General features: G+C 39.1%; 1 protein-coding gene across 13 annotated transcripts in view; it reads left to right on the forward strand.

The window, feature by feature from the left end:
* The window catches only part of SIPA1L1 (signal induced proliferation associated 1 like 1), a 376,514-nt gene that overhangs the window by 72,708 nt on the left and 280,986 nt on the right, over positions 1 to 22,820 (forward strand). For 10 of the 13 annotated variants that reach the window (XM_059914542.1, XM_059914549.1, XM_059914553.1 and 7 more), the window contains one exon: positions 13,993 to 14,059. The gene's annotated coding sequence lies outside the window, so the exon portion shown is untranslated. Of the gene's footprint in view, positions 1 to 8,674; positions 8,699 to 12,278; positions 12,341 to 13,992; positions 14,060 to 20,820; positions 20,959 to 22,820 lie in introns of those variants that run through there. The other 3 variants (XM_059914540.1, XM_059914547.1, XM_059914546.1) reach the window with 3 other exon arrangements.

Here is a 22,820-nt window from a genome sequence, read left to right on the forward strand (position 1 = left end):
TAGCGATCCAATCACTCATAAATATCATAAATTTTTTTGCCGTGTATTTTTCTGAAAAAATATTTATAAAATATATATTTTAACATAGGCTATAGTTTATAATGTGCATTTTCGTGTAATGTCATGAACAATAAACTAGTAATATATAAATAATTCCTAAATTACAATTATCCTATCTAATATACTGTAAGGTAGAGGTTGTATAATACAGTAGTAGAAACACAGGCTTTTTATCAAATAGACTTGGGTTTGGATTCTTGCTTGTCTGATTACTCAGTTTGTGGTTTGACCTTGGCCAGGGGACTTTATCTTGGGTAAGATTTAAAACTTCACTGATTCCTACGTGTACTCCTTTGTACAATGGGGATAATAATACCCATCTCCCTGGATTGTTACATTGATTACATGAGATAGAGAATATAATGTGCCTGGTGTATTGTAGGTACTCAGATAGTAACTCTCATTATTATTTATAAGGGAGATTACTTAATCAAAAGACAAGATTAGACACTGGCTATTTAAAGCAGTATCAAGGAAGAAGTTTCTAGATGCCTATATTGTATTTACTATTGTAAAAGTGTGGTTAACGAGGCCTGTGTGAATAGTTTGGTAACTGCTCCTGTCCCCTTCCTCCCAGATTTGGAATAGGTAGCCATCTTTAAAATACATAATATGTATGGAGGCATTTTTTTTTTTTTTAAACTTTGGGTTTATTTATTTATTTATGGCTGTGTTGGGCTTCATTTCTGTGCGAGGGCTTTCTCCAGCTGCGGCGAGCGGGGGCCACTCTTCATCGCGGTGCGCAGGCCTCTCACCATCGCGGCCTCTCTTGTTGCGGAGCACAGGCTCCAGACGCGCAGGCTCAGTAGTTGTGGCTCACGGGCCCAGCCGCTCCGCAGCATGTGGGATCTTCCCAGACCAGGGCTCGAACCCGTGTCCCCTGCATTGGCAGGCAGACTCCCAACCACTGCGCCACCAGGGAAGCCCTGTTTGGAGGCATTTTTTGAGAGATCTTCACATGTGTAATGAAAAGCTACTGAATACAATTGTGTGTGTGTGTGTGTGTGTGTGTGTGTATGTATAGACGCATATGTCTCTAATGTTTCTCATACGTACGTTGTGGATCATCTGTCTCCATCCCTCTTAACCTGGATGTCTTTCTTAGCTCCAAAGAGCCTTCCCATGTACTTCTCTCCCCCATTTTCATACTTTCTTCTTCTTTTTTTTGAATTTTGTTTATTTATTTATTTATTTTGGCTGCGTTGGGTCTTCGTTGCTGCGTGTGGGCTTTCTCTAGTTGTGGTGAGCGGGGGCTACTCTTCGTTGCGGTGCACGGGCTTCTCATTGCGGTGGCTTCTTTTGTTGCAGAGCACAGGCTCTAGGCATGCGGACTTTAGTAGTTGCAGCACGCGGGCTTAGTAGTTGTGGCGTGTGGGCTCTAGAGCGCAGGCTCAGTAGTTGTGGCTCACGGGCTTAGTTGCTCTGCAGCACGTGGGATCTTCCCAGACCAGGGCTCGAACTCGTGTTCCCTGCATTGGCGGGCGGATTCCTAATCACTGCACCATGAGGGAAGTCCCTCATATTTTCTTCTTGATTTTAACTTTTAACTTCGTGCTAACATGAATTAGTACCAATTCGTGTTATTCCTCCTGTTTACCAGCACTATGTACCTGTGGTTAGTTATTTCTGTATAGGCATATTGAATTTGAAAAGTGTTATCTAAAAGGAATCTTAGTCATATGGTTCTCACATTCCACTTTACCTCCTTTCTAAAGAATGTTGCATAAACTCTCATCTTTATCAGTTTATGCTTCATTTTGTATCATAGAAGCAATACCCTTTTTAATTAATTTCGAGTAATTTTATTGTGAGGTCATAGGAGATGAGTTCATTGGTGAACTCACGCCAGCTGTGTGGTGTGTCTGCCTTGACTGTCCCTGTTTGCAGTCAAGTTGCCTGTCCTCTGCTCACACGTCAGCATTTTCGCCTGTTGGCTACCTGGTGCGATGACTCTGAAGCTGCTCTTTTTAATCTAAGATGCAGCTTACTTTCCCTTCATTTTACACACACAGACACACACACACACACACACACCATGTTGCAGTGAAGAGACTGTGTTTAGTTTCACATGAAGTAAAAGGAGACAAAATTAATAAATTCCTAACTTTGTTAGAAGGCTAAAAATTCCTGTTTTGGAGATTGGCATTCAGGGATGTAAATACAGTCTAAAATTTTTCTAAATTGGCATTTGAATGGCTTGCTTAAAAATCACTTAAGCTGGGGCTTCCCTGGTGTCGCAGTGGTTGAGAATCTGCCTGCCAATGCAGGGGACAAGGGTTCGAGCCCTGGTCTGGGAAGATCCCACATGCCGCGGAGCAACTAGGCCCGTGAGCCACAATTACTGAGCCTGCACATCTGGAGCCTGTGCTCCACAACGAGAGGCCGCGATAATGAGAGGCCCGCACACCGCGATGAAGAGTGGCCCCCACTTGCCGCAACTAGAGAAAGCCCTCGCACAGAAATGAAGACCCAACACAGCCATAAATAAATAAATAAACCCAAAGTTTAAAAACAAAAAAAAATCACTTAAGCTCACTGCAGCACTGTTTACAATAGCCAAGACATGGAAGCAACCTACATGTCCATCAACAGATGAATGGGTAAAGAAGATGTGGTACATATACACAATGGAATATTACTCAGCCATAAAAAAGAATGAAATCACGCCCATTTGCAGCAACATGGATAGACCTAGAGATTGTCATACTGAGTGAAGTAAGTCAGACAGAGAAAGACAGATATCATATGATATCACTTATATGTGGAATCTGAAAAAAAATTAATACAAATGAACTTACATACAAAACAGAAATAGACCCACAGACATAGAAAACAAACTTATGGTTACCACAGGGGAAAGAGGGGAGGGATAAAGTTGGAGGTTGGGATTAACATATACACACTATTATATATAAAATAGATAACCAGCAAGGACCTACTGTATAGCCCAGGGAATTATACTTAATATTTTACAATAACCTATAAGGGAAAAGAATCTGAAAAAGAATATATATATATATATATATATCACTTAAGTAACCAAAAAAACATGATATTCTGGGATCAGGGGCAGATAAAGGTGACTCACCTTTTATCTGAAAGTTTTTAAGATATGTCCATAGGGTATTTAAAGGGGAAAAATGACTCCCCTTCAAGTTTATTAAAGAACAAAACGTTTTCTAATTTCATTTTAAGTTATACATTTTTATTATAAATTCCCATAATAAGGTCAGCCTCATAGTAGGGGCCTAGTATATTCTTGTTGAATGAATAACTATCTCATGACTGTTAACTATCAATTTGTTACTTGTTTTAAATTATATTTAGCATTGCAAGGGCTTCCAAATAGATTCCATCATTTGATCCTCACATAATCTTGTGAGTTAGGCGGGAGAGGGATTTTCTTCATTTTACAGGGAGCTTAGTAGAATTGCTCACGTATTACCAAAAGATGACTCCAGGGTTTGACTTTAGGACTTTAGCTTCTTATTCCATCCTTTGGTGCACTGCTCTGCTGTTTTCCCATATTGACCTGGAAATATTTCAGTACTTCATATTGTAATAGTTGTTCATTTATTCAGCAGAATTTTATTGAGGGCATGGTTTTAAGTTCTAGGCCTTTGTGGCTGAATGTAAAGACAAAGTTTCTACTCTCAAAAGGAAGACTGTCAGTAAATAAATAAACAATAATAATAATAATAATGATTAGAACATAGTAGGTGCTCAATAAATGGTTATTGAATGAGTGAATGAGTGATCAAAGTGATAAAAAGGAAATGAGGGCTTCCCTGGTGGCGCAGTAATTAAGAATCTGCCTGCCAATGCAGGGGACATGGGTTTGAGCCCTGGTCCAGGAAAATCCCACATGCTGCGGAGCAATTAAGCCCGTGTGCCACAACTACTGAGCCTGCGCTCTAGAACCCGCGAGCCACAACTACTGAAGCCCACGTGCCACGACTACTGAAGCCTGCCCACCTAGAGCCCGTGCTCCACAGCAAGAGAAGTCACTGCAATGAGAAGCCCGCGTACCGCAACGAAGAGTAGCACTCGCTCGCCGCATCTAGAGAAAGCCCGCGCGCAGCAACAAAGACCCAATGTGCAACCAAAAAAAAAAAAAAAAGCCTTTAAAGTTATTTAAAAAAAAAAAAAAAGGAAATGAACAGTGAGTGTGGGGTTGTAAATGGATAGGTTGATGAAGGAAGGTCTTCCTGAGGAAGTGATGTCTAAGCCAGGGAAAGAGCATTTCAGATAAAAGGACCAGTACAGGCAAAGGCCCTGAGGCAGCAAAGAGCTTGGCTTATTTAAGAGGACACCAAAGATGGCCAATGGAGCTAGAGCATAGTAAGCTGCGGAGACAGGGGGTTCCACATGAAATTGAAAAGGAAGGGATCAATTTTTTAGGGCCTTGTAGACCATATTGAGAAATTTGACTTTCATTCTAGTGTTGAAAGAGAGTTTTCCATGTGTCTTATGTTTCTGCACTGTCTACCTTTGTTCTGGACTGCCTTTTCAAGGATGATTTGTATGGTCAGCAGCCTTGGAAGATAGAGTGTCTCCCTCCAGAGCAAAGATCAGGCACACTATTGTCTAGTGTAGTAAAGACAATGTCTCCTTCTGGGGAAAAGGTCAGACGGGCTTACTGCCCACTGTAAAAGACTTGGGTTCATTAACCTTAGGGTTCCTCTCCTGTTACACAACCCACTGCTGTGCAGGTGTCATCTGGCCTTTTTTGTGTTACCTCATGGGAATTGGGACTGAAGGGACTGGCACCAAAAGTGCTGATACTCTGGTTGTTGCTATTGCTGTGAGTAATGATACTCTGGTTGTTGCTATTGCTGTGAGTAATGATACTCTGGTTGTTGCTATTGCTGTGAGTAATGATACTCTGGTTGTTGCTATTGCTGTGAGTAATGAAGTCCTTTGTCTTTGACCCAAGAGTCTCATGTCTTCTGCCAGCATCCATACAACTGTGGCAGCTAACTTGTTAGCTTGAAATTAGGGTAAAATCTTACATCCTTCACATTCTTGGCATCTCAGGACATGGAAAGCATTGGGGGATTTTCAGCAGGGGGATAATATATAGTTTAGCCTTTTAAGAAGTCAGTGTGACCACTCTGTAAAAATTGATCAGGGGTAGAAAGATGAATGTGTGTCAGCTGTCTAGTTGAGAGATAACAGTGGCTGGGATCAGTGTGGTGACTGTGGACGTGGGGAGGCGTGAGGAATTCAAGGTGGTCTTCAGGAGGTGGAAGTTATAGGTCTCAACAGCATGGATATGGGCTGTGAAAGAAAGGAATGGAGAATGAATCCCGGGTTTTTGGTTTGAGCAAATGAATAGATAGAGATGGAGAAGCCTTACGATGATAATAAGCCTGTAAAAGGACTTGTTTCTCTTGTCATCACCACTTTAGCCTTTTTCCAGTCAGTTTATTTGCTTGACTCTCTCCTTCTCTGTGTAGAACTTTTATGCTTAGAATTACAGGGAAAGGAAGAATAAGAAGTAGTTTGTACAACTCGGGATCAAAGAACCACTGGTATGTGCTTTTCTGGGAAGAACATTTTTCCTGTGTCTTCACGAATTGTCAAATCCATTAACTTTAAGAAATGCAACTCCTGCAGTCCCTTGATAAGTGGGTTGTCTCAATAACAATAAATTAGATTAGCTTGGGAGGATTTATTTTTCAATAGCCATATTGATTTTTACCCAAAATTCATTATCTGGGAATTTACAATGAAACTCTTTAATGTGTTTCCAGGTTTTCTCTTTTTTGATGTTAAAGAAATACATTTTTTATGTATGTTTCAGTTTTTAAATTTCCTTTAAAGCTGGGCTATTCTCCCTTAATTCTCAAGGATAATTACTGCTCATCTTGTGATCACGTAAGCTTAATACAGTAGGATGAAAGAAACAAGTGCCTATGGGCTAATTTATTCAGTTTGTCATCCTCACTGAGAAATTCCTTAGGATAACTTCTTGTCTCTGTAATGCCTGATGCTGATTTCAACAGCACCTGATTGCTTTTCATAAAGAAAGTAACTACAAAGCTTAAAAAAAAAAAAAAAAAAAAAGGCTTGGCCCTGAAGAGTTCTTTTAAATGACTTCCCTTTTTTATCTAGTGAGATTTATTTTTGTGTGTGTGCTTTTTGTGTGCTTATTATATTTACAGGATGATTTTATGTTTCTTAACCTTTATATATTGTAGATAATTTTAGGCTACAATATAAAGCTTGAGTGAGTTTTGATTTATCTTTGCACCGTCTTGCACATGTCCTTTTATTTCATTTGTTCTGTAGCATTTCCTATAGTCTCTCGCCTAGGTCTAGATTTTTCCTCTTCAGAAAGAGAAGGTTGATAGAGAGGGAAGATAGAGCTTCGTGAATTTGGGGGGGAGGGTTTGGGAGGAAGGCTAGGCTTACAATTATTTCTGATTCAATTTATACTCTGCTCCCTGGAAATCAACAATGGAAAAACTTACTCCTTTTTAAAGATAAACTTAGAAAGCATGAACTGAGATCGCAAAATCATTAGTGCTGATCATGAGACTTTTCCAGGTGGTGTGAGTTGTTATTAATCACTTCAGTAGACTCTGGAGATTTTTCTACCAGAAATGCAGTTAGAATGTGTTTATTTCTGAGTCTTTGAGACGATAAATATACTATCTTTTTGCTTTTTTTTTTTTTTCTTTTGTTTTCTTTTTAAGGAGATCCATCTTTTGGGGTTTTAGCATTTTTAAACCCCCTCAGGTGGTTGAGTGGTATCTAAGCTTCCCAGGATGTCCCAGTCTTTCCTTTGGAGTAGTATTGTTGTTCTGCCTTCCTATCTCATTGTATAAATTCTTAAAAAGGGCCTGACGTTGTGTCACTGATTTCATGTTTCAAGCTGTGCACTAAGTCATGTACAGATGCACCATATTTAGGCTGTGGTTGGAATTTCATGAATGGGTTGCTGGTCTTCTCTCCCTTGTCCCCTGATTTCAAAACAAAACCAAGCAACAATTAGTAGGATTTTACCAGGGCCCTGTAAAGAGAGACCTTATTAGTGACTGAATTGAACTAGAATTTGTAGCCTATGGAATGTGATAGAAACTATCCCTAAAGGATTGTGTCCCTGCCTTCAGGAAGATTTTTACCCGCCTGGTTTTGGCCTAGACTCTCCCATACCCTGAAAACCATTCTGGAAATGGTTCAGAGGCACAGAAGGAATCTTACCCTCAGAATCGTAACTTCACTTCTCCTACCCGTCTTCTTTCCTCTGTTGGAGGAATAGTAGAGGGCACAGTAGAAAGAGGATTTGAGTCAGACCTGGGTTTGTATCTGAGCTCTTGTTTATTAGTTGCGTGACCACAGGCAGCGTGCTTAACCTCTTTAAGCCTCAAATCTCAAATGTAAAATTGAGACCGTGCTAGACTTTGTGGTTTGGTGAAGCACTGTGTCTGTCAAGGAACTGGTGCTCAGCACGTGCAGGTTCTCACTAAGAACTGGAACGGGGTCAGGACTTGAACTTGCTGTGTGTTCCTCCAGGATCCCACCCTCCTGCCTCCCTGTGGAGGGGAGAGCTGTCCTGAATTTTATGTTCAGCACTCCCTTGCTTTTTAAAATGAGTGTATCTGTAGACAATACGGCAGTCCCCCCTTATCTGAGGGGTAGTCCCCCCTTATCCGAGGTTTCTCTTTTTGTGGTTTCAGTTACCTGTGATCAGCTGTGGGCTGAAAATATTAAATGGAAAATTCCAGAAATAAACAGTTCATAAGTTTTAAATCGTGTGCTGTTTTGAGTAATGTGATGAAATCTCGTGCCATCCCAGGCCGTCCCTCCCCTGATGTGAACCATCCCTTTGTCCAGCATATCCCCTCCCGGTTAGTCACTTTGTAGCCGGCTCAGTTTATCAGATTGACTGTTGTGGAATCGCACTGCTTATGTTAAAGGGATCCTTATTTTACTTAATAATGGCCCCAAAACACAAGAATAGTGATGCTGGCAATTCACACGTGCCAAAGAGAAGCCGCGAAGTGCTTCCTTTAAGTAAAAAGGTGAAAGTTCTTGATGTAATAAGGAAAGAAAAAAAAATCATATGCTGCTGGTAAGGTAAGAATGAATCTTCTACCCATGAAATTGTGAAGAAGGAAAAAGAAATTTGTGCTAGTTTGCTGCCACATATCAGACCGTAAAAGTTATGGCCACAGTGTGTGGTAAGTGCTTAGTTAAAACAGAAAAGGCGTTAAATTTATACAATAAGGTATCTTGAAAGAGACTGCATTCACATAACTTTTATTACAGTGTATTGTTATAATTGTTCTGTTTTATTATTATTGTTGTTAATCGCTTACTGTGCCTAATTTATAAATTAAACTTTATCATGTATGCATGCATGATATGTATGTATGCATAGGAAAAAACATGGTATGTGTAGGCATACCTCATTTTATTACGCTTCGCTTTATTGTGCTTCGCAGATATTGTGTTTTTTACAGATTGAAGGTTTGTGGCAACCCCGTGTCAGGCAGTTGCTCACTTCGTGTCTCTGTGTCACATTTTGGTAATCCTCAAAATATTTCAAGCCCTCCACCAGCCAAAAGATTACGATTCCCTGAAGGCCCAGATGATGGTTAGCATTCTCTAGCAGTATTTTTAAATTAAGGTATGTATCTTGTTTTTTTAGACAAAATGCTGTTGCACACTTAGTAGACTGCAGTATAGTGTAAACATGACTTTTATACGCAGTGGGAAACCAAAATTTGTGTGACTTGCTCTATTGCGATATTTGCTTTATTGCAGTGGTCTGGAACTGAACCTGCAGCATCTCTGAGAGGTACCTGTTATAGGAGTCAACATTATCTGTGGCTTCAGGCATCCACTGGGGGGCTCGGCACGTGTCCTTTGAGAATAGGAAGGGACTCCTGTGTGTTTTTAGCTTTGCCTGTTTGGGCCCTGTAAAAACGGCATCCTGTTATATGTAGTCTCTAATAAGAGTGCTTCATCACTGCCAAGGAGTGTAGAACTCTTGGTTCTCCACTTGGCCTTTGCTGATGGTCATGGATGTGGGGTTGCAGTTTTTTCTGTGGTGTTTGGTGTAGAGTGGTTTTTACCTAAGACGTTTTTGTCTATCTAGGCTTCCCCATTACTGATCCTGTAGAGCAGGCTGTTTCTGATACTGGGTCAGACGTAGGGACAGCATTGCGTGACACGGGGGTGGGGGTGAATCCAGTAAGGAAATAGAGGTTAATGGGAACTAGATATACCACTCTTATAGGAAGGGAAAGGGGAAAACTAGAATGAATCTTGCAGTATTGGAGTGGAATTCAGGCTAACTGTGTGAACTCATGGTTTTCAGTATACATGGATAGATATAGAAAGAAATGAAGAAGTAAGTGTGTGCATATATGTGTGTGCCTCTGTTCACCTAGATGACCTAGGAATAGTGATAATCCAGTTGCAATACGCACACCCAGATCTTGGTTTCTAAATACCATTTTCCCCCACTAAAATGGTTGAAATTATCGGACTAAAAAATTACTTTTTTAAAAAAATTATCAATGGACAAAGTATTGGGTGAAAGTTGGTTGAGAAATAGGATATTTATATAGTCTGAAAGTATCACCTCGCAAAATACTTATTAATTACAAAGAGGAAAAGAGTCACTTTACAGTGGGGAAATCTGGCAGATACCACCCTAATCAAGTGATGTAAGTTCACATACCAGTCAGGGAAAAAAATCAAAATAGCGTACTACCTGATAGGGTACAACGAGAGGAAGGAACTTTTCTGTGGTATTCCTGCTGAAAAGTCGTAACTTGAATCTAATCAACAATTAAGTATCAACAAACCCAAAGTAAGGAACATTCTATTCAATATAAAACTGGCCTGAAATCTTCAAAATTGTCAAGTTCATGAAAGTCAAGGACAGTCTGAGGAGTTCTAGTTTGATATAGACTAATGAGCAGTGAAAGGTCAGTGCCAGTGTGAGATCCTGGATTGGATCCTTTTACTAAAATGGACACTATTGGGATCATTGGAGAAAGTCAAACCTGGGCGCTGTTGGGACCATTAGATGACCATACTATGTCCGTGTTAATTTCTGGATGTTGATGGTCATAGTTATTGCAGTTTTGTTTATAGAAATGACTCAGCAAACTCTGTAGGGGTGATAGGCCGTGATGTTGGCTACTTAACTCTCAAGTGGTTCAGGGAAATTATTTGTTCTAGTCTTGCAGCTCTTTTTCTTTTTTTTTTCTGGTACATTGGTCTGAGATTATTACAGAAAACAAAAAAGACCCCTCCTGTGAGTTGACTTTTTCAATATCATTAGCTTATCAAACCAATCATTTGAAGGGTTTAAGAGGTTTGCTTTCCTGTGCTGTCTTGTCTGGCAACTGCCCTTCCTGTGTGGCTTCCTGTTATATCTTTTGTCTTTTGGTATTCTGGTTTTAAAATATTCACCATCATTTCCTTACTGTGTTCTTTTCCCTGCTCATTATTTATTTCCCTTCAATTATGTTTTGTTTTTGTGACTAACTTCTTTCGAGGGAAAGTATGATTTACAGAAATCTGGCACTTTACTGTGTTTCAATTCAGTGATAATATTGTATTTAGTTTCAACTTACTTTGTGCTATTCTTTTCTCCTCAGTTTTCTGGTGAGCTGTTTAAGCTTGCTTTTTCTTTCTCTTTTTTTTTTTTTTAATTTATTTATTTATGGCTGTGTTGGGTCTTCGTTTCTGTGCGAGGGCTTTCCCCAGCTGCAGCGAGCGGGGGCCACTCTTCATCGCGGTGCGCGGGCCTCTCACCATCGCGGCCTCTCTTGTTGCGGAGCACAGGCTCCAGATGCGCAGGCTCAGTAGTTGTGGCTCACGGGCCCAGTTGCTCCACGGCATGTGGGATCCTCCCAGACCAGGGCTCAAACCCGTGTCCCCTGCACTGGCAGGCAGACTCTCAACCACTGCGCCACCAGGGAAGCCCCTCTTTTTCTTTCTCTTTTTTTTTCTTTTACCATACTGCCTCTGCCTTAGTACTGAGCATGTTTCAGTAGGCTTTTAGTAAAATGTATTGGGCTGGTTGATTGCCGTCTTAGAATTTAGAGTTTTCAGAAAGTATAAGCAGGGTAAGGGGAAATTGATAGAGTGGCGAATTCAATGCTGTCCTAAGCCACAATCTAGTCGTCTCATTACTGTGTGTATGATTGGTTAGCCCCCAAAGGTTTAGGTTAAGCGTATTAGGACCAAGCTGGCCCTAGTCTAAAAATTTGCATGGTTTGAGATGGGAGTAGGGTGTTATGGGGAGAGGGTTAATTGTCAGAGCAGCCTTCTCTTTCTGTGAACGTTAAGTGTAAGTTATCTATTTGGTAGAATCTACCCTTTCCTTTTAGTACAGAAAATCGCGGGGTAAAGCCTTGAATTGCCCACCCCCCTCCTCTCTTTCTTTCGTGGAACTAAAATCCATCATAGGGCTTGTTTTCCTTAGATAGGTTAGAGGACAAACTTCTCTTTAGCAGTTACACTAATTTTTATATTTCTCAGAATGATCGAGGAAAAAAAGCTTTTAAAATCCAGAGTGGTAGTTACATTTCACTTAGAACACTCCCACACATACAGGCTTTTCTTCAGCATTTTTTTTTTCTTTTTCTTGCTGTTTTTACAGTGTAGGTGGCCTTCTCTGGATTGCTTTTGACAGGAAATTGAGCAAGCTTTCTTTTTTGGAACAGCATATATTTTACTGCTGAGAGAGAGAGAAAAAGAAGTGTTTATGTTTTGAAATTTAATTATGAATTTTTATTTGAAGGCTGATTTAAATCTAGAAAAATGGAGGTGGGGCTTAAATTTCAGATTGTGCACTAATATTTCTGAACCTTCCTATTTATTTTTGGGCTTTCTTTTCTTCCTTTCTTGGAGGAAGAAAGGAAGGCCCCCAAATTACTTTGCTTCGTAAAGCCACAGCCATGGATGGATATTAAGAAGTTTGTCTTTGTTTTTCTGCTTTTGTCTGAGGCTGCCTTCCCCGGTTGTCTTCTTTTTGTAGTGGGGGTATGTTTGGCTCTACACTGAGTTAATGGGCATCTTGAATCTAGAACGTGTGTTAGCCCTACCTTTGGAAAAGCGTGTCATTCAGCAAAGCTTCCTAATGATACGGCTTGTGCACAGGTCTCCAGGGCTGGGCAGGGAGCTCTAGACTGGAACCCTGCCTGTGCCACAGATTCTACCTGGACTCCTGAACCCCCTGGTGCTTTGAGATAGGAATACCAGTCCACCTGCCAACCAGCCAGGTGCTTGCTGCCTGGGATGATTGTGGGTGAGTTTGATTTGTGTAGTTTCTTTATAGCACTGGAGATTCAGGGGAAGAAATCAGACTGTAATTAGAATATAAGCGCATATGCCACATCATGGAAATGTTATCCAGTTGGAATGGAGTAATTCTGGTGGAATCTTTCTAAGTATGTTTATAAATCATATCCTTTCACTTGAGTTTGACATTGGCATGTTTGTTCATGTCTCTAAGTAGACTACTAGTGCAAATCGACTGTCAGGTGTGTTTTGTTTATATAATTAGTTGGTTATAGCTTATTAATTAAGATGAACAAAACAAAGTATATATTTCAAGTGTTCCAGGCTTCCTTACCCATTCTGTAGGTGCAATTTGTAGGCCAATCATGTGAAAACTGCACGTTTCATCATCTGGGGTATCCGATGCTCAGAATATCCTTTTTAGGTTTCTTTTTCCCACAGTTTTCGTCTGATGTTTATACCATTGATTATGGTAGGGTAGGAAAGACCTGTTGCAGGGTCTTCTGGAACTCTGTTCTGCTGTATTATGTAAGATCATAGTGCCAGGGACATGGTAGGCCCTCAGCGAGTCTCATTTTGAATGCAAGTAGTGTAAGTTTTGAAGTACCTTTATATTTGGCTGAATGAAAGATGTCCTACTATCCAAGATGACAGGCTGGGAAATTTTCCCCTTTGTCCTCACCAGGAATTGGAAATATCTGTGAGTGAAACGAAGTTCTGGTTCTTCTTACTCTTCTAAGCTTCCATTTTATATGTTTGGGAACAGGGTTTGGGAATTAACCCAGTTTGAAATAGTGTTTCATCTCAGCAAATATTAAAACTTGGTTTCTTGGAAGCTCTTTTGGACATGTATAGTCTGACTTATTTTAATATTTTTAGAAATAGGTACATGTGCTGCAAATTTTAATGTTGGGCATATATATGTATTCTTTTAACTAATAATATGCCTGCAGTCACAGGAAATGTTTTATGGTTATAGTAGAGTTTTTATATATAGCCTATCTGAAATGACAAGTGTGAGAATTGTAGAATTTCTAAATCGTCAGAATGTTTGGTTGCTTTGGAACAGGCTTTCTCAGTCTCACTGCTATTGACATTTTGGGCTGGAGAAGTCTTTGTACTGTCCTGTGCCTTGTAGGATATTTAGCAGTGTTCCTGGCTTCTACCCATTAAATTCCAGTAGTATAACCCCTTCCTCTGTTGTGACAACCAAAAATATCTTCAGACATTGCAAGATGTCCCCCTGGGGTATAGAATTGCCCCCTGTGGAGAACCACTGGTTGGGAACAGTGGTTCCCACAGGCAGGTGATAGACCAGCTACATCAAAATCACCTTATTGGGGCACTTCTTACTCATATTGGTTCCTGGGTTTCTTCCCAGACTTTCTGATCAGATCATGTGGAGAGAAACGTGATCTTCCAGACTGAACAGTCAGGTTTAGGAATTTGTTGTATAAGTGGGAGTGGCTGTTGGTTGGCTTAAATTTAAGTGTGTGTTGAACTGCACATAAAGAGATTACAAATTAAAGAGGGTTTTAGAGGTAAAGTATGACATTTCACAATTATGATTTGATTTGTAGCTATGATTTTTCCCCTTTATTACTATTTTCAGAATTTGAAAATAATCTTATACTAAAGTTCATAATTATTTTACTCTAGGTTTTGCGAGAATACCTCAAGTTGGACTCGGAAGCAAGATTTACCACCAACTTTGAAGTGGAATCAGGTGAGTTGGTAGATAAGTCACAAAGGCTTGTCGAACTCCTGTGTTCATTCCTAGAAGACCTGCCACTCACAGCAGACTTTTGATTTAGTAAATTTGGATTCTATATTTTTTCCCCACTGGTGTTTCCTTCTTTGTTGTTCTACTGCTGAGAGGCAGAAATGGGGAAGAGGGGAGACTCCTGTGCCGTTTTTAGTCATTGATTTCTGAATTCAGCATTTTCATTGTTACAGTAAATACTTAAGATATTTTTCTGGCAACTTAATAATAAAAATAGTTTTGTTACATATGTCTATTTTCATTCCATAATAATTGCATTTCAGAACATCTTCTATGTGTTTCTTAAAATTTGATGGGAGGTTGTACCCCAACCCATGTTCTGAATAAGAGCCTTGTTAACCCTGATGCATTAATGTATAATTTGGAATACCAAGTGTATCCTGAAAAATTGAGAGATGGCTGGATGATCTGATTGATTGACATTTGCCATTGATTTAAGTGATTGCTCTTGGTTAGTGCTAGGTAGAGACCCAGTTCTGTCCTGTGCCTATCCCAGCGTTTTAGTGGATATTTCTCAAACATTTGACTCAGTTGTCAAACGACATTCTCATTGAACAAAATAACAGTTTAATTCGATTGAAAGAGACTTTTCTACAGACTGAAATGCTATAATATGCTAAGCTCCTAAATTCAGATAAAAAAGTGGTTTGGGGGGTATGTAGGTTTCTTTGGTTTTGGTACTTTGTACTTAACCTTCTTTTCAGCCAGATGCTGAAACAAAGAGTTTGGGAATTTTTTATCGCCTGCTTTGTCAGAAGCAGAAACAAATTGCCTAAGGAGCCAGCTCTTCCGGAGAGCTGCATTCTATAAAGGACAGTCAAGGTTATCTGAGCATCTCACCTCTGTAAACCTGTGTGCAGAGCTGAGGGCTTCTTTTCAGACTCCCGCTGGGTAATTGGAGCACTGATTTCAAAGTGGCTTGCTATTTCTGACCTTCCTTGAATTTCAGTAAGAGAAATTGGGGAATGATTATCTCTGAAAATGTTTTTAAAGTACATTAGGACACTTTCCTGTTAGCATTGATTTGACCATTCCCAGAGTCATTCTTTAAAAGAGGTAGGAATCCAAGAAAGATTTCTAGATCTCTGTAATTTTTAGCCATTTGAAGAGCCTAAGTTTTCTTATTAGCAACACAACTGAAAAACTACCTTTGAGAATGCAGCACTTTGCAACCATCAAAAAATTGCTGAGTGGTGAAGCAAACAGCCTGCAGGGTTGCTCAATGTAGGTAGCTGTAGCTCAGGTACTTTGCGAAGGATGAAAAAATCAGTGCATGTTATTGAGTGCCCTCTGGTTTTCACCTCTATCTTGGAAGTTGTTTTCCAAGATTTACTTTTTTTTTCTCTCCTCAGTACCTGTATACTATTGAAATGTGCACCTTCAGTGCACTCCCTGTATGTCTTAAGGTATTTTTAAACACTCTTAAATAAGGGTCATCTCCTGGTTGGTACACTTGAATATGACAGTTCTTAGCAGAAGTGTTAAGTTCTAGGGTTACTATGAAGGCCAAGCCTGTTTAGCTTTTATGTTGGAGCAGCTACATCTTGTCTTTTAAATTGAGTTTAATAACCTGAACGCCTGGGCACTTAGATCACTTCTTTTAACGGTGGTAATATCGGATGATGCTGGTACAGTACATCTGTTAGGTGAGGTGGGAGAGTCTTCTCTTATGCATTCATGCACGCTGGCTCCACTGGGGCAACAGAGGGGAAGAAGCCATGAATGCAACAGTTCTCCACACCTACTGGTGGCATGACTCTTGGCTTTTCTAAATCGATTCTTCTTTCCTAACTTCTCTCTATTTAAGGAATATCCAAAACAATTCCCTTCCTTCAAAAGAAAACAAAAATCCAAAAAGACAAAAAAAAATCCATAAAGCCGAAACCCACAAAACCTTGTATTTTATATGTAGTCCTATGTGTATCTTATTGAATGCATCATTCTTATACTTTTTAATTTATTTATGTTTTGAGTAGTGTTGTTCTAGAACATAAAACTGAACTGAGAAAGTATACTTTTTTCCTTCCCTTAACAATTTTAAAAAATTGCTATATTCTTTCTAAACACCCAACGAGAAACAGAGTGATATTAATTGAAAATGATCTCTGACTAAATTATGTGCTTTAGCTTTAACTTTAAGACATTTGAATAATTTTCTCAAGTATATTTTTCTTTGGATTTTCCCATTTTTGTATAGACAATTAGGTACTCATAGGTGAGTGAGATATTACTTAAATTTTTCCCTTGTTTCAGTTTGGTTATTGCATTCCAAGCTTCTGCTTTTCATGGGAGAGTAACTGAGGAAATTTTAAAAAGCTCTTCACTTCTTTTTTTTCTTGAAAATAAAATAAAAAAGAATAACACTAGTCACATTTACTTAAGACTAATAGCTTGCGGGTGTAATACACAAAAGTAAAGACATCCTTTTTGTTGTTTTATGGGAAGTCCCAACCATTTAGTAAGTGTAAAAAGAGAGAAAAAATATGTGTGTCATTGCATTCTCCTAGACTTTTCTTGGTGTTATATGGAGTGGTAGCAAGAAACCTAATAATCTAATGCCTTACATTGGCCATCCAGATGATAGAACGTCTGTAGCAGATTCACAAATCAGTTAAGAAATGGAAGCTTGGAAAACATTTTCTCCCTGGCTGTCCATCCTGTAGAACTCCCTCTTATCCACTGATGCACCCTACCCCTTTTCTCATTTTTCTTACAAATTATGTCTTCCTTAAAACATGCGAGAACAGCTGTTTATATCCAATGTTTCCTCTTTAAACATAGCCCAGTGACAAAGACAGTAGATTAACTAATAACAGGAGTTTGAATATATTAACTCTTAGAAGAAAAAAGCTCAAATGTTGACCTTGAGTAGACTTGTTAGATTCTGTGGGTCAACCTGAATTAGAGTTTCACAGTGGCACTGAGGGTACAAAAGGGAGGCAACTTTTTCAGATAAATAATAGTTGAAATTTTATATTTTGTTTTTTCTAAACTTTTACTGTATATTATAGTTGATTTACAATGTTGTGTTAGCTTCAGGTGTACAGCAAAGTGATTCAGTTACACATATACATATATCTGTTCTTTTTCAAATTCTTTTCCCATTTAGGTTATTGCAGAATATTGAGTTCCCTGTGTTATACAGTAGGTCCTTGTTGGTTATCTATTTTAAATACGGTAGTGTGTGTATGTCAATCCCAAACTCCCAAGGTATCCCTCCCCCGCACCTTTCCCCTTTGGTAACCATAAGTTTGTTTTCTAAGTCTGTGAATCTGTTTGCATTTTATAAATAAGTTCATTTGTATCATTTTTAAGATTTTTTCAGATAAATACAAGTTGAAATTTTATTAACTAAAAGCTGACTATAATGTAATATGAAAATATTAAAAATTTAGAGTAGCAAAGGGATGATTGCAGAGTTTTCCTTTTGTCTTTGGCCATGACTAATTTGACTTGAATTTGGCATGCCTGGGGGTCACTTCAGCATTATTTCATTGTGCTTATTTATTATTCAAAACTTCTTTGTTCTTAAAAAAAAAAAAACATTTTAACAGACTGTAGAACTGTACTGTGACCCCTGCACATTTGCTAATGCTATCATCACCTTTCTCTTTTCAGTGAGAACAACTTATTCTCACCGAATTCTTACCTTTATCTTCTTCAGAACCTAAGAGTACAGCTGTCCCCATCAAATAGAGCGTTGCCTCTTCTAAATTCATTGGTGACAAATAGAACACATGGGAATAGGAATTAAGTTGTCTTTGGAGGAGTGTCTTGTTTCTTAGTACCTGCTCATATTTTGAGGGCCCTGAATTTGTATGGATATGATTCTTTCTAACGATACCATGTTACCCACTTTCTTGACTGTCCCATAAATTTAAAATTTGCTGTTAGGAGTAGATTTGAACTTCTAAAGTAAGGAATCAGAAAATAGAGAAGCAAGAACATGAACTGTGTTTGAGTGTGGGTGGAGGGCAGGGTGGGAATTGTGCATCGCTCTGCCTCCCCTACCTGCCTTGAAAACCTGGGTGGGTGAAAGCATTTTTGAACACCTGGCTTCTGGGAGCAGATCACAGGATGGAATGAGAGGTGAAACTTGGGGAGAGCTAGCACCTGCCAGTTCTTCATGATACACTGGTATTTCTCAAAGGCCTTGGGAAACTCTTAGTGGTGGGGGTTTTGCTTTAAAACCTGAGCTTTGTTTTAATGTTTGTCAATACCTAAGAATATTTTAGACATAAAAGGAACTTGTAAATGTCTTCACTAGTATTTGAGTGGCTTTCGTCAAAATCATGCAAGCAAAATTCGGGTCATGTGGTGGGTGAAGTCTTATGTGTAGGAGTGTCCAGTATGCCGTGTTTTGGGGGTCTTGGTACTCCTTCTCCTGGGAGGAGGGCTTTATTGTGTCTTTTTGGAAAAGACTTTTTTTTTTAGTTGACATGTTTGTTTGTTTCTTTCTTTCTTTCTTTATTTTTGGCTACATTGGGTCTTCGTTGCTGTGCACGGGCTTTCTCTAGTTGCAGCGAGCTGGGGCTACTCTTTGTTGTGGTGCGCAGGCTTCTCATCGTGGTGGCTTCTCTTGTTGCGGAGCATGTGCTCTAGGTGTGCGGGCTTCAGTAGTTGTGGCGCGTGGGCTCAGTAGTTGTGGCTCACGGGCTCTAGAGCGCAGGCTCAGTAGTTGTGGCGCGTGGGCCCCAGAGAGTGTGGGCTTCAGTAGTTGTGATGCATGGGCTTAGTTGCTCCGTGGCATGTGGGATCTTCCCGGACCAGGGATCGAACCCATGTCCCCTGCATTTGCAGGCAGATTCTTAACCACTGTGCCACCAGGGAAGTCCCTGGAAATGACTTTTAAGCAAGACCCTAGGCTTGAGGAAAGCTACTGTTCACATCTGCACAGAAGATGCCAGAGTTTCTAGTGAGTCTATGAGAGTTGTGGGTGTACAGCCCTTCCAGATAACATCAGCCTTTTCAGAGCAGGGGATGTTTCTCAAACCATTGTTTGTCTCCGCACATGGCTAGCTCTGTGTTCTTCCTGTAATGGTTTCCTTAATGAAAATGGACTGATCAGTGCTCTGGAGGAGTCTTCAGTAGCTAAATAATGAATGGTTGCTCAAGAACTAATAGACTTTGATTTTTTTTTTTTCAAGGAGTCATTAAAAAAAAAGTCTAACTCAGTTCAGTAACTGACCCCTTTCTGCTACTGACTGATGTTTTTTTTCCCCAGTCAGTTGGAAAATAAATGGTTTGAGAAATTGTCTAGGTAACATTTGATGGGTATAGGGACCTCTGGGCATGTTCTAACCATAAAGCTTTTGTAGTTACAAGCAGTAGGATATTCTACTGCTATTGCCGCTTGTTTCTTCCCTGGATTTATTAGTGGAAAAGTTAATTCAATTAAGTATATAACTATTTAACTCCAATTATTTAGAGAGCTTTTTGCTTAGTGTTGACAGGAATGGAAATACAAAAAAGAAATGCCCCTTATTTTTCTAAAGGGGGAAATAAGACATAATTAAAAATTGTCATACTAAGTGATCAAATGTAATTAGGCCTTTAGTGGAAGTACAAGTAAAATGTATTGAGGTGTCTGTAGAGGGAGAATTAAATCCATGGAGGTGGCATCATTGGAACTGGGCTTTGAAAGACCCATCCATCCATCCATCCATCCACTAAAAGAGTAACATTTATTTCTTCAAACAACCAAAGTAATTCATATTTATTGTGTAAAATGTGGATGTTCCTAAAAGGCACAGACGTCAAAGTAAAAATCACCAAATTCCTACAAGATCACCCAGTCTCTACCACCCAGGGATAACTAGCCCTACAAGCATTTTCACTTTTTATTTGTGAGGTTTTTCAAACATGCACAAAAATAGAATAGCACAGCAATCCCCCATGTTCCCATCAGTCTAGCTTCAACAGGTACAGACATCTTGCCTTTCTTGTTCCATCCATCTTCTTCCTGTTTTGATTGTTTAAAAAAAATTTTTTTTGAGTTTTAAAGCACAGCCCAGATATTATACCATTTAACCAAAATACTTCAGTAAGAATTTTAAACAGATAATGACTTCAAAAATAGTCACAATGTCATTACCCTTAATGAAATTAATGATTATTGTTTAATATTATTTACTTCTAGTTTGTCCTGGTGTCCATGTTCACTTCCTTTGTCTCAAAATTGTCATTTTACAGTTTGTTGGAATCAGGATCCTAGCCTGATGAACGCATTGCGTTTGTCTCTTTCAAGACTTTCTTAATCTGTAACATTTTCCTTCTCTCCTTTTTTTCATGTAATTTATTGTAGGAGAAATTGGGTCATTTGCTTTTTAGGATTGCTAATATTTTAATAGTTTTCTCTCATTTTTGTCCTTCTACGTGACCATGTATATGTTTTAAAAGCAAAATTGGGATCATACTTTGCATGTTGTTTTATAAGATGTTTTTAACACATGATATAAGGAGGACAGTTTGTTATTATTTACTCTTCTATGATTAGTTTTTCTTTTCTGTTAAATCTTATGGCATTATAGTAACTAAAAATGAGAAGGATGTGTTTGTATTTAAAGTAAATCTTACATTGATTATATGTAGTATTACAAAAACGAATTGGTTATTTTTCCCCTCTCTCCCTCCCTCCTTCCCTCCCCCCGCCCCATTCCTCCCTCCCTCCCTCACTTCCTTCCTTTCTTCCTTCTTCACTCTAGGACTTCTTACAGATAGACATAGTATTGGCAATGCAGTTGCCTGAATCGAGAGCCATTTTATTTTCCCTGAAGAATGGAGCTATGGATGGGTGTATAAATGAGAGCCTGGCTGATGATGGTTCACTCCTCGCTGAGGAGGTAAATGGTGCCCATGCAAGGCCCTGATTTTTCTGGAGAGTCCCTGCAAGAAGGGAACCCTCCTTGTTATTGTTACTGTAAGCTGACCTTTATTAAAAAGTTGTTTGCATTCTCCCATAAACATTGGCCACTGGTGGGAAAGGATTCTTAGTGGTTAAAGGGAACGTTAACTGTTTTAATTTAGTGATGTTAACATAATCTTGACGTTTCTATATTAGGTCCTCTTTCAGTTGCTGTCAAGTTTTTAGCCTGGAAAAAAGAATATGTGTGCAAGCTCCCGCCAATAATAATTCGTTATACCAGCTTGAAGCTTCATGTGGCCATTTAAGTCGACAGTCTTTTGTTCTTCATCAGATAAAACCCCAGCTTCATTTGTGATGTTCTGGTTGCTCCTGGTAGTTTGTCTTCTTTTACATTTGATTAGATTTTAATTTAGCAGTGGTTGCAGGGATATCTGTATTTCACCTTATTCTGTAATCCTGTCATTTGATAACCCAGTAACATCCTTGCAAGGTGTTTTTTTAAATTAATTTTTTAATAAAAGTAATAAATGAGTTTATAAGATTTACTCCCTGTCTCCTCTTGCTGGTTCCCCTGTTCTCCAGAGGCAAACACTTTGTTGATTTGGTATTTATAATATAAACGTGTTGTATTTTGTGTTTAAAACTTCACGTAATTGGTGGTGTATTGAATATCACTATTTTTTTTGTCATTCAGGAACATGGTTTGGAGGTCTGTCCATGCTAGTTGATATAAATCTAGTTCATTCTTTTTAACTGCTGCCTAATGTTATGTAGACTAGTCATGGGAATATACCATAGTTTTTCTGCCATTTTCCTATTGCTGATCTTCTAGGTTGTTTCCGATAGCTTCCAATTACAAAGAAAGCTGCAAAGAATATCCTTGTCCTTGGTTCTGTGTACGTGGGCATGTGTTTCTCTAGGCGGTTGTCAGGTCATGGGATATTGTAATAGATACTCCCAAATTGTTTTACCAGAGTGACTCCCATCAACAGAGAGAATTTAATATATAGAAGTGTTCTTTAATTCCACATATTTATCTAGAGAAATGGGATGGAGCTGGGGCTAAATTTGAAGAACTGACTTATTTACAAATAAGTAGACCTCATTAACATAATATTTGGCTATGAATTTTTTTTTTTTAAGGCTAGTTTTATTTATTGGGCTCTATTTTGCTACCAGATGTGAATTTATTCATATGTATGGAATTCTGCAATTAAATAATGACAAGTACATTGTCATAATTGCTGTTGAGCTTTTGTATAGAAATAACAGCTTGTTTTAGAATCTGTGCATTGGCGGTAAAGCTGGGTGTGAGGGCTGTCTTCTGTGCTTCTGAGGACGGAAGGCCCCTTCAGTTAACTGCTCACCTCTGTTCTAAAGGCTAAGGAATGTGCTGAACGTTCAGTGTAACACCTACCTCATTATGGACACCGCAGGCAGAGGGAATACATAATTAAATGAGAGCCACTGCTGTCACAGGAAGACATACCATGCTTTGTCCTTTGGTTTCCCTTAAAGGACTTCTTAGAGGACACTCTTCAAATAAAGGATGGTCTATACCCCTTTGCTTTCCTTTGTCTAGCATGACAGGGAAGACAGATACAGTTCCTTATTCCTTTGCTCTCTTAAGAAAAGAATATAACCATTATTTTATCGGTTGATTATTATGTTCAGGAGCTCGGATTTTTGAAGTCAGTCTTAATATGATGCCCCTTCTTTCTCCACAGTAGTTATCGTGCATTTTTTTTTTTTTTTTTTAATTTTTTGGCTGCATTGGGTCTTCTTTGCTGCGCGCAGGCTTTCTCTAGTTGCAGTGAGCGGAGGCTACTCTTCGTTGCG

Source organism: Balaenoptera ricei, chromosome 2, assembly GCF_028023285.1.
Source record: "Balaenoptera ricei isolate mBalRic1 chromosome 2, mBalRic1.hap2, whole genome shotgun sequence".
In the NCBI taxonomy this organism is placed as follows: domain Eukaryota; kingdom Metazoa; phylum Chordata; class Mammalia; order Artiodactyla; family Balaenopteridae; genus Balaenoptera; species Balaenoptera ricei.